This window comes from Oncorhynchus gorbuscha, linkage group LG05, assembly GCF_021184085.1.
Source record: "Oncorhynchus gorbuscha isolate QuinsamMale2020 ecotype Even-year linkage group LG05, OgorEven_v1.0, whole genome shotgun sequence".
In the NCBI taxonomy this organism is placed as follows: Eukaryota; Metazoa; Chordata; class Actinopteri; order Salmoniformes; family Salmonidae; genus Oncorhynchus; species Oncorhynchus gorbuscha.
In genome coordinates, this window is record NC_060177.1 from 74,871,992 (window position 1) to 74,883,872 (window position 11,881).

Here is an 11,881-nt window from a genome sequence, read left to right on the forward strand (position 1 = left end):
CTTTGAGATTCTACTTGTAAAGAAAGTGCTATATTTAAAGAAATGTATTACTTATTTTTAAATCATTTAGAAAATATCGATTCAGAAAAGATTGATTTAGAAAAGATAAAGGTCCCTGGTTTAGGCCAGAATCTCATCATTGTAATTGAATTTAGGTTTGCATATTGAAATATTACCCTATTTCCGTCATAAAAAACATTGGTAACCTATGAAAGAATTGCTAGACGTATTCAAACATTTTCAAATACAGTACTGATGATTTATCCATAAATGACACTAGATGGCGGTAAATAGGTCTAGAAGAGAACAGAATCATTGCATTGGGTAGGTTTGTGCCCTTTCCAATACAAGTATTTTATAGTTCTGTATCAAACGGTGATCAGGACTATGTATTATGATGTAGTAATAGTTAGTGAAATTGTGTGCACAGATATTTGGTTTTAACATTTCACCCCTTATGAATAAACACAGTCATTGCACATGTGTACTCTTTCAACAAACCCTATTTCCTATCAATGGGTCTCACCATGTGTAGTCTATTTGTCTATTCCATTTTATCTATGCTACTCTAGTGCCAATTATCTCTCCATCAGCATATCATCTCTCTATGTTGTTTTTCTCAGCCAAAGCCTACCTATTCCTGGAATACCTGCATTGAGGAAGCATTCACACCTTCATTGTTTACTCCCACAGTCAGTCTAAATGCCCTGGCTTGCACTACTCCCTTCCCTCCCTCCTCCTGGAGAGATGTGATGTATAATCTGGCTAATGCATCTGCAGAGAAGTGCCCCAATGATATATGGTTATGGTCTATAGAGGAAACTGGAAAATAAACACACACACACCATGAGTAGAAAGCGGATAGAGTGCCTGGGAGGATGGGATGAGGGGGAGAAAAAGAGGCCATTTATCTTTCCAACGGATATTTGCATCCACCCCTATTCTTATTATTGAGTGTTGATGTTCTTTGAGAGTTCATATAGTGATTACATGTACTGATAGTTAAGTCTACCATCCTCGTCTGTGTACACCGCTGTCATTAGTTCACTATATCAGCAGTCATTGGCTGACTATCTCCCAAACAGGGCAACCAGAAGCAATGGGGATACTGGCACTTTACTCCCAATAAAATTGCAAAACTGGCTGGTACGATGTATTGGTAAGGACTTTTCTATTGTCTATGTATGTATTGTAAATTGAAGGTCTGGGAGGTGTAGTGAGGCTGGTCCTACGAGCAAGGGCTTGCATCCCTATATCAATTTCTCTCATTCTCCTGCCATCATTTAATCTGTAACAAACTACCTGTGGGACACTCCAATCACCTGCTTGGGCACTTTGTTGACCTTATAAAAGGTCGACACACAGATATTATTGGGTATTTTTGGTAAGCCCATCCTGCTGTTCCATTGGCCATCAGAGAAAGGCCTTTGGAAAAGGACAATGTTGGTGAGTGTGGGTTATATAAAATCTTATAGCCTATGAAAACATTTTTTTCAAACATACTGTATATACAGCAGACTATCTTAAGATATGTTCTTCCATATTTTAGGAGGGATACTATTCATTACACATACAGCAAGAGTAAAGAGAGACATCTTAAAAAATATGAGAAGCTATATCATTGTAGTAAGGAGCTCTGTACCCACAGGGCAGCCTTTACTTGGCAGGAGCTTGCATCCATGGAAATGTAAATAGCTTACATTTAATGCATAAAATCCTTTATACTGTTATAGTGTTATTTACCAAAGGGAAAGTTAAATCAGGTAGTCACTGCTAAATGGCCCAGCAGTGTTGCCACACCAACATTTTGAATTTCCTTGTGGCAAATATATGAATACTGATAGCAATTACTGAGAAGGTGGGACTTTAAATATTTGTTTCATTGACTTTTTCTTGGACAAATTCAGTAAAAAAATGTGTGATTAGCAAGACTGATTTACTATGGGAGCCCAGGAGAGCCCATAGGATCTTCTTAATGGACTAGCTACAGGCCAGAAGATATGGGCTTGGCCTTCAGGGTGTGAGACTTGTTGATTTTTTGACAGATGTATGATAGAAATCAATACTCTATATTGGATATTAAGCCTGTCTGTGTAAGGGTAAATACTCTTGTAGACAAAATGTTACCAACGTTGATTGCTTTCATTCAGTAGACTGCTCCATTCACACTGACGTGTTTAGGTTCTCATTTGATGTTGTCATGTGAACAGTCACGTAGTATCAAAGATAAACTGCTGGTCTACTTAATACGAGTATAGCCTTGCTATCCGTCCACTGTATGTAGCTTTGCTAAGACCAAAATTGCACACTTGGAATCTGACTCCCCTGCCAGTTGGTTTTGGAATTTAACAGTGACTGAATATATTTCACACCTGAAGAGGCGAACGAAGAGATGGATGACCCCCGGGACTATGTAAAGGGTTTGTCAAAAACTAAAGGTGGGAGTGAGAGAAGAGAGAGAGAGAGAGAGAGAGAGAGAGAGAGAGAGAGAGAGAGAGAGAGATAAGGTTGAGAGAGACACAGAGAGCGAGAGAAAAAGGGAAAGAGAGGAACGGAATGGAACAGGTGGCTTGTGTGGAGCCACAACCACAGACATAAACAATGCCTTTGTCTCGTTCAGCAGAGAGAAGTTTTAATTCACCACAGGGCTTGCATGCATTGTTGTGTTGCTACCATTACATATTTTCTCTGGTGATTTATATGCCCAGAGTGGGGTGATCCACCTGCGGTGCAGTATTCTCTCTAAATTAAAAGATTTGACTAAATGTTTGTCCCAAATGGCACCGTATTCCCTACAGGACCCATAGGATAGTAGTAGTACACTATATAGGAAATAGGGTGCAATTTGGGATGCTGATCATTTAATGGCCAAAAGAAAGAAGACTGTTGATTAAGAGAAGTATTCATTAGACTGCTGCTGCACTGGTGGTCTGTGTGTTGATTGGTATGGTATTATGCCTGCCTCCTTCGTGTGTGTGCCTCCCTCCGTGGCGATTTTAGTATGTAAATATTGGTGGTGCAACGTTATTTTTTTTTAGATGCATGTAGTGATGGAAAAAGTACACAATTGTCATACTTGAGTAAAAGTAAAGATACCTTAATAGAAAATTACTCAAGTAAAAGTGAAAGTTACCCAGAAAAATACTACTTGAGTAATTCCATACAGTGTTCTATACTATTCTACGGTATCTTAGTCACTTAGTGTTTACATATCTGGCCTTACTCATCTCATATGTATATAATGTTTTCTATACTCTTCTACGGTATCTAATTAACTTCATGATGTTTACATAGCTTGCATTACTCCTCTCATATGTATATACTGTATTCTATACTATTCTACTGTATCTTAGTCCGTTCCGCTCTGACATCGATCGTCCATATGTATATAGTCTTAATTCATTCCGACTTAGATTTGTGTGTATATGTTGTGTAATTTGTTAGATATTAGTTGTTAGATACTACCGCACTGTCGGAGCTAGAAGCACAAGCATTTTGCTACACCCACAATAACATCTGCTAATCACGAGTATGTGACCAATACAATTTGATTTGATTTGAAGAGTTACAGGGTGTTTTAAGTGGTGGTGTCCCATCCTTTCCGGTTGTTGGTCTGAAATAGGACTAAATATATTTAAGTAGTGGAGTATGGCAAGCGGTACCGGGGTGCCAAGTCTAGGACAAAAAGGCTTCTCAACAGTTTTTACCCCCAAGCCATAAGACTCCTGAACAGGTAACCAAATGGTTACCCGGACTATTTGCATTGTGTGCCCCCCCCAACCCCTCTTTTATGCTGCTGCTACTCTCTGTTTATCTTATATGCATAGTCACTTTAACTATACATTCATGTACATACTACTTCATTTGGCCCAACCAACAAGTGCTCCCGCACATTGGCTAACCAGGCTATCTGCATTGTGTCCCACCACCCGCCAACCCCTCTTTTTACACTTCTGCTACTCTCTGTTCATCATATATGCAGTCACTTTAATGATACCTACATGTACATACTACCTCAATAAGCCTGACTAACAGGTGTCTGTATATAACTTGCTACTCTTTTTTCAAATGTCTTTTTACTGTTGTTTTATTTATTTAGAATAGTATAGAATACAGTATATACATATGACCATTATGGATTTGTTTTCCTTGAGAAAGCCCTAAAGGCTGAGCTTTTGGTGCTAGTCAGGGAGGGTTTAGTGAGAGAACGAATTCTCTCATTGCAAGGAGAGGAGACGGGTAGACCTACCGATAGCAAATCGGAGGACAGGGCGGAGGAAGGGGTTGCTCCGATTCAATCCTTTATCTTCTGCTTCAGGTCGTTCAGACGGGACCGCTAGGCTGAAGGTGAGGCTGGCCCGTTTAGAAATGGAGCAAAAAGATAAAGAGATCTATGAATTTTGAACATGAAATTAGGAAAATAGAAGCCGACAGGGAGGTGAGGATCCGACAACTGGAGCTAGACGCTGGCTCCAGTGCGACTTCACAAGCTGCTTATCATCACGTCCACTCATCCCGTCCACTTTGATGTAAGTAGAAATATAGCTTTAGTCCCTCCATTCCGAGAGTCGGAAGTTGATGCCTATTTCTCTGCGTTTGAGCGCGTGGCCGCTGCACTGCATTGGTCACTCGAGGTTTGGCCGCCCCTGTTGCAATGTAAACTGTCTGGGAAAGCCCAGGAAGTAGTAGCTGCTCTCTCCCTGGAAGACAGTTTACACTACGATACAGTTAAAACTACCGTGTTGCGGGTTATGAGTTTGTGCCTGAAGCTTATAGGCAGAGCTTCAGGAACCACAAGAAAACATCTCACCGTACTTTTGTTGAGTTTGCAAGGGACAAAGAGTCTCTGTTTAATCGCTGTTCAGCCAGCAAAGCTAACACCTTTGCTGATATTCGGGAGTTGATGCTGTTGGAGGACTTCAAAAGCAACCTCCCAGGTATAATTGTAGTTCATTTAAATGAACAGAAAGTGGCGACATTGGCCCAGTCAGCAGTGTTGGCAGATGAGTACGCTTTGACACACGAGACTGTCTTTGGTGTGCCTCGTTTTGAAGGACAGACCATTACGTCATCAGTTCCTCATTCAGGTCACTTTACCTCTGACAACCCTAAGCCTTTCCATGAAATCCGTGAATGTTTTTACTGTCACCAAAAGGGTCACGTGATTGCGGACTGCCCAGTTTTGAAAAATAAACCAAAACAGTCCCAGTCACCGTCACCAAAAATGAAAAGTTTGAGTTTAGTCAAGTCTTTGGCTCATCCATTGGATCTTGTTATTGATTCAGCATTTGAGAAACCGGATCCTGTCTATGCTCCGTTTATCTCTGCCGGTTGTGTTTCCTTAACAGGAGAACAAGCTGATCAAAAGCCTATCCAAATCCTACGAGACACCGGGGGCGGCGCAGTCAGTAATCATTACTGATGCTTTACCCTGGTCTCCTGAAACCTATTGTGGCTCACATGTCATATTACAGGGGATAGAGAGAAAAACCGTACCTGTACCATTACAATGGGTCCACTTAGTGTCAGACTTGGTATCAGGACGTTTCCGTGTTGGTGTAGTGTCTATGCTGACAGTAAAAGTAGTCACATTGCTACTAGGGAATGATATTGCTGGTGGTAACGTCACTCCTGTGTTAGAGGTAGTAGACAACCCAGAAATCATAATTGCAGATGAGAAATTGATTCAAGCATTTCCACATGTTTTTCCTGCTTGTGTGTTAACGAGGGCACAATCTCGCAAGCTAAGAGATGTGGTGGATTTGGCTAGTTCCATTTTTGAGAATGTTGAGATAGAAGACAATGCACAGAGTATTCCTCCTGCAAGACCGACAGTTTTTAGCCCCGTAAAAACTAAGGCAGGGGAAAGCGAAATCGCCCCCCAATCACATGACATTCTTTTGTCTGTCACCTCCGAGAAGGTGATTGAATGTCAAAAGGGAGACACCAGTCTTTGAAGTGTTTTGCTTCAGTAATTTCCATTGAGGAAGCTAAAACTAAGGAGACTGCCTACTTTATGGAAGCAGGAGTTTTGATGCGGAAATGGGCAGCTCATGACACTTAGTGACTGGAGGGAAGTGTGTCAAGTGGTTGTTCCTACACCGTTCCGACAGCAGGTGCTGTCACTTGCCCATGACCAGGCGTGGTCCGGACATTTGGGGATCACCAAGACTTATAACCGGGTCCTTCGTCATTTTTTCTGGACGGGTTTGAAGTCTGACGTTATCCAAATTTGTAAAACATGTCAACTCACTGGGAAAGCGAATCAAACAGTTCCTCGAGCGCCGCTCTGCCCGATTCCTGTGGTGGGGGAACCGTTTGAAAGAGTGATAATTGATTGTGTAGGTCCATTGCCAAAAACCAGGTCAGGTAACCAGTTCTTACTAACAATAATGTGCAGTGCTACTCGATACCCAGAGGCTATTCATATTCCCTACTATAACGGCTAAGACTGTGGTGAAGGCACTTCTTCTCTACGTTTGGACTCCCTAAAGTAATCCCTAAAGTAATCCAAACTGATCAGGGATCCAACCTTATGTCCAAACTGTTTTCAAATGTGTCAAAGACGCTGTGTAATTCCCATCAGGTCTCCAGTTCGTATCATCCAGAGTCAAGGGGCTCTCGAACGCTGGCATCAGACACTGAAGGCAATGCTACGCAAGTATTGCATGGATACCAGTACCGATTGGGATGAGGGGGTGCCCTTTGTCCTATTTGCTATAAGGGAAACGATACACGAGTCCTTAGGGTTCAGCCTTGCTGACCTTGTGTCCGCTGACACCGGGTCCGCTGAATGTTTTGAAGGAGCTTATCCTATCTCCTACACCCAGTAGAGACCCGAAAAATGTTTTGGATTATGTCAGTAAGATGCGGGAGAGACTGCACGCCGCCTGTGCGTTAGCCCAAAAGTCTCTCGTAGTCTCAAAAACGCATGAAGTTGCATTATGACAAAAAGGCTGTTGGCCGTTCTTTTGCACCAGGGGATCAAGTTTTAGTTTTGTTGTCAAACCCTGGCTCGTCTCTGTCAGAACGTTTTTATGGACCATATCTTGTGGAAAGGAAACTCAGTGACACCAATTATGTGATAAAGACCCCAGATCGAAGGCGTTCTTCCTGTGTGTGTCATGTTAACATGCTGAAAGCATATTATGTGCGTGATTCTCCAAACAGTTCCTCAGGTAAGCCAGTCCAGCCCGCCGTCTCCAGTGTGCCTGCAGTGGTGCTGAAGCCTGGCTGGGAACTAGAGGAGGATAAGGAAGACAGTTTGGAGTTACGCCATACGTTATAGCAGTGTGAATGCTTATTTTATTTGGAGATGCTGAAAAAGTTACCCTCTCAAACGTAACATTTGGATAATGATCAAACTAAGGATCTTATCCTATTGATAAACAGTTTTCTCAATGTGTTTCAGGACGTTCCAAGTCGCACGTCTTGGAACGGTATATGTGGGCTCCAGTGCCTTGCCTGTAATGGTCTTCACGGCCTACATATACCTCTAATATGCATATGGTGTTTTGAATTAATCCTCACCTTAGAAAACACTGTCCATTTCATTGTGCTAAGCTTTGAAACAACACCACAACAATCAGGTTTTACACTGTTTCAAACGGCTGTTGAACTTGTTTCTTTAAATTGATCATCACAGTGAGGTGAGTTTTAAAATTATGATAGGCCTGGAGCCACATATACCATATTAGAGGTATATGTGGGCTCCAGTGCCTTGCCTGTAATGGTCTTCACGGACCATAATCCATTGGTGTTCTTGAAGCAAATGTACAATCAGAACCGCCACCTTATGCGGTGGGCTCTGATTGTCCAAGGATATAATGTACAGATCGCTTATGTGAAGGGCTCGGCGAATGTGGTTGCCGACGCTCTATCACGGGTTTACTAACTGGGGATGTGTTGGTTTTTGTTATTACAAACTGTATGTTTGCAATTTTTGTGGTGGGTGTGTTATGTTCCCCAGTTTCTGTGTTGTAGTTTGTGTATTTGAGTGTGTGTTTCAGGAGATGGCTTCCTGAAATCCCCCAAGCAGCTGATTGGTCGACTCCACAGCTAATTGGAGCTGACCCCGCCCCCTCGTCAAGTTACAGCTGTATCCCTTTAGACTCCTTCTCCAGTTATAAAAGCCAGAGTTCTGTTGTTCAGGAGAGAGATGATTGCTGAGAGATGATTGCTGAGAGATGATTGCTGAGAGATGATTGCTGAGAGATGATTGCTGAGAGATGATTGCTGAGAGATGATTGCTGAGAGATGATTGCTGAGAGATGATTGCTGAGAGATGATTGCTGAGAGATGATTGCTGAGAGATGATTGCTGAGAGATGATTGCTGAGAGATGATTGCTGAGAGATGATTGCTGAGAGATGATTGCTGAGAGATGATTGCTGAGAGATGAGTGCTGAGAGATGAGTGCTGAGAGATGAGTGCTGAGAGATGAGTGCTGAGAGATGAGTGCTGAGAGATGAGTGCTGAGAGATGATTGCTGAGAGATGATTGCTGAGAGATGATTGCTGAGAGATGATTGCTGAGAGATGATTGCTGAGAGATGATTGCTGAGAGATGAGTGCTGAGAGATGATTGCTGAGAGATGATTGCTGAGAGATGATTGCTGAGAGATGAGTGCTGAGAGATGAGTGCTGAGAGATGAGTGCTGAGAGATGAGTGCTGAGAGATGAGTGCTGAGAGATGAGTGCTGAGAGACGAGGCTGATGGTTATAGCATATGTTGGTTGTTTCACAGGCAGTTGGTATGTACTATGTTAGTTATAGATGGGAGCAGCTTTTGTATGTTCCGTGTGTGTTTGTTGCGTAGTCAGAGCCTATTTCATGTCCTGTGTTTCTCAGTGTGTTTGTGCATTGTTAATACTATTCTGTTTCATTTGTTCCCAGGGGGTAAGGGGAAGGCACCTAGGGGGTGCTTAGGCAAGAGGCCCGCGGGGACCACCCCCTGTATTTTGGTTAGGGCAACAGGTGGTACTAAATTAGGTAAGTAGTGGTTAGGCAGGTAAGATAGGAGAGGGGGCATTGATATTTACTTTCTTTGCTTTGGTTCCGTCCAGCCCCTTTTCCCCATATTACCGTGTGACGGAATAAGTTCCTAGTAAACGGTAAATTCTCTGCCTTTTGTCATCCTTACTCGCACCGATCTCTTTTGCTTCACAGAGAGTTGAGCTGTAGCAGGGTGTTTCGTTCCCTCTACACACACACACCTTTTTCCCCGCACCATTGGCTAGAGCCTGTAAGTAAGCATTTCACTGTAAGGTCTACACCTGTTGTATTCGGCGCACGTGACAAATAAACTTTGATTTGATGGTGTGAGTGTAGTGTTAGATTTTAGGGTATTTGTTTATTTTTAAGCAAAGTGTAAAGAGTTATACTGCAGTCTAGTATGTGGCGGTAATGCAACATTTATTGGATGCCAACCGCAGTTAAAAATCATTGAAGAAGCTTTCTTTTCAGCAATGCTACACTTGGCTATCAGCGGAGCTCTGTCTGGCAGTGAAACAGTTCATTCAGCCTCATTTACTGCCTTTCAAAAAAAGCATAGCCGATATTGCTTCAACAAATGTGGTTTCTCCTGACAATTGAGATGTACAATCTATGGTATATTTAATTTTAAAATGTAACCTTTTTAACTAGGCATTTAATAGGATGATGAGCAGATACGAGGCAATCCGTAATCGATTAAGACATTAGTGAGCGAGCTAGGACGGACATAGTCAATATAACTATTTGTTCAGCACTTTGGAAATGTACAGCTACAGAATTCAGAACATGGGCCATTCTTAGTGTTGTCTCTGTACACCAAGTCAGAACCATAGGATAAATAAACCATAGGATAAATAAGCAGACAATGAAAGCTCTTGCAATATTCTATGATTACATTTATCTAAAACAGGCTATAGGCTGCATGGGCAACACCAAGTCAGAATAGTAGGCTAAGTCATGAGGGGGAAAGGGACCAAATTATTAGGGTGAGGCACATCGGCTACTAACAGCTTACAACACAACATAGTTAGTATGAATTTCTTAGCAACAGTATACATATCTCGCAGGCATATTACATCGTTTATGCAGCAGCATACAATACATTTTTGGAATCACCTTGTGCTGTGCTCACTTGAACAGGAAGGTGGCGCGGCGGTCCTTCGTGGGCAAATTTTGTCATTAAACGTCATCAGTCTGGCATTCTTTGGATTTATGGTGCTTTCAAGACAACTGGGAACTCAGAAAAAACAAGGTTGAATTATGATGGCAGTGATCTTCAGGTCAGAGCTCTAGAAAGAGACCCTAAGTTCCCGACATGGAATACCGAGTTGGATGACCATTCAAAACTTATTTTCATAGTTGGAGCTCTTTTTTAAATTCATTGTCTTTAACTCACTGAAGTCTGAGATTTTGCCGTTCTGAGTTTCCAGTTGTTTTGAACGTGGAAAAAGTCATGCTGGATTGGCAGCATGTCCAATGTATTCAATCTTTTATAGCCCATGGTGTTGAATGTTCATCCTTTTAAGCTTGAAAAAGAGACCCTTAAACCCAGACTTGAACCCCACACACACTCCACTGAATAGCAGGATAGTGATTGCTTGCAGTTAGCCACTGAGTCCTTTCAAACCACTGATTGTTGAATTTGCGATTTCCAACTTGTGTAATGTTTATGTCCAATGGCCGATGAGCACCGATACACTTTATCTATAATTTCTCTTTATATGACAAGGATTGAAAAGGATTTGCCAGTAGATTGTCGACTTGATTCATGATGATGATTGCTAGCTTGCTAGCTAAGATTTCAAAAGTATGTTCTATGGCAGCACCCAAAGGGCTTGAATTTTCAGGCTCTACCCGTACATTTTGCAGTGATGTAGACTCTACCCTACCTGCCCTGAAAGACTGGTCGCCACTGCCCTCCCATTTCCCCATGGATTCCCAGTGTTAATCTGTTAGAGCTGGTGTTTCTGGAGGAAGACAACATTCTGGCTGCGACTGGGGCTGTTGCAGTGACCTTACCACCACACCAGTCATGACCGCAGTAAAATCATAATTTCATCATTTTATCATAATTTTAAAACTCACCTCACTGTGATGATCAATTTAAAGAAACAAGTTCAACAGCCGTTTGAAACCTGATTGTTGTGGTGTTGTTTCAAAGCTTAACACAATGAAATGGACAGTGTTTTCTAAGGTGAGGATGAATTCAAAACACCATATGCATATTAGAGCTTATGCATATCCATACATAATTGGTCTAGCCTATACTCCAAAATTAAACTAATTTGAGTAATAGTTTTTGAGTGTGGACTGTATTATTATGCATACTGGATGGACTGGTTACCTTATGCTTATAAATCTGGGAGAGAACGTATAGCCTTAGGCGATGCTGTTGTAGCCTAATAATAGGGAATTGTTAATATTTTCATCATGAAATGGGTGACACATTACCTTTAGCGATAAAGAATATCTCACCACCACGAGTTTCCATCTCCTTCTCGGTCTCCATTATTCCTTTCTCGAGCGTGTTAATTAACGGGATGTGAACAGTTTAGTGAAATATGTTTTGTTGCGATTTTCCTAAATAGATTTCACTTGGTTTCCCAAATGACTATAGGCTATTGATGGTTTGCGCTCTGTTCCTTGCCTCAGGCTGCACAGCTGTTCTCATCAAGTGATCATATTTTCAGACTGTCCTCAATTTAATCTTGTCTTTACTAATATGCAAAAAAAGGAGAATGGCCCATCACAACTAAAGCTGCCAAATATCTCAATCTAGCATAGGCCTGTTTCAAACTTTTACGCTCAACATAGCCACTTCAAATTCTCACTCTCTCCATAATGAGAAAAATATCCTTTCTATTTTATTTAGCTATATTCAATTATACT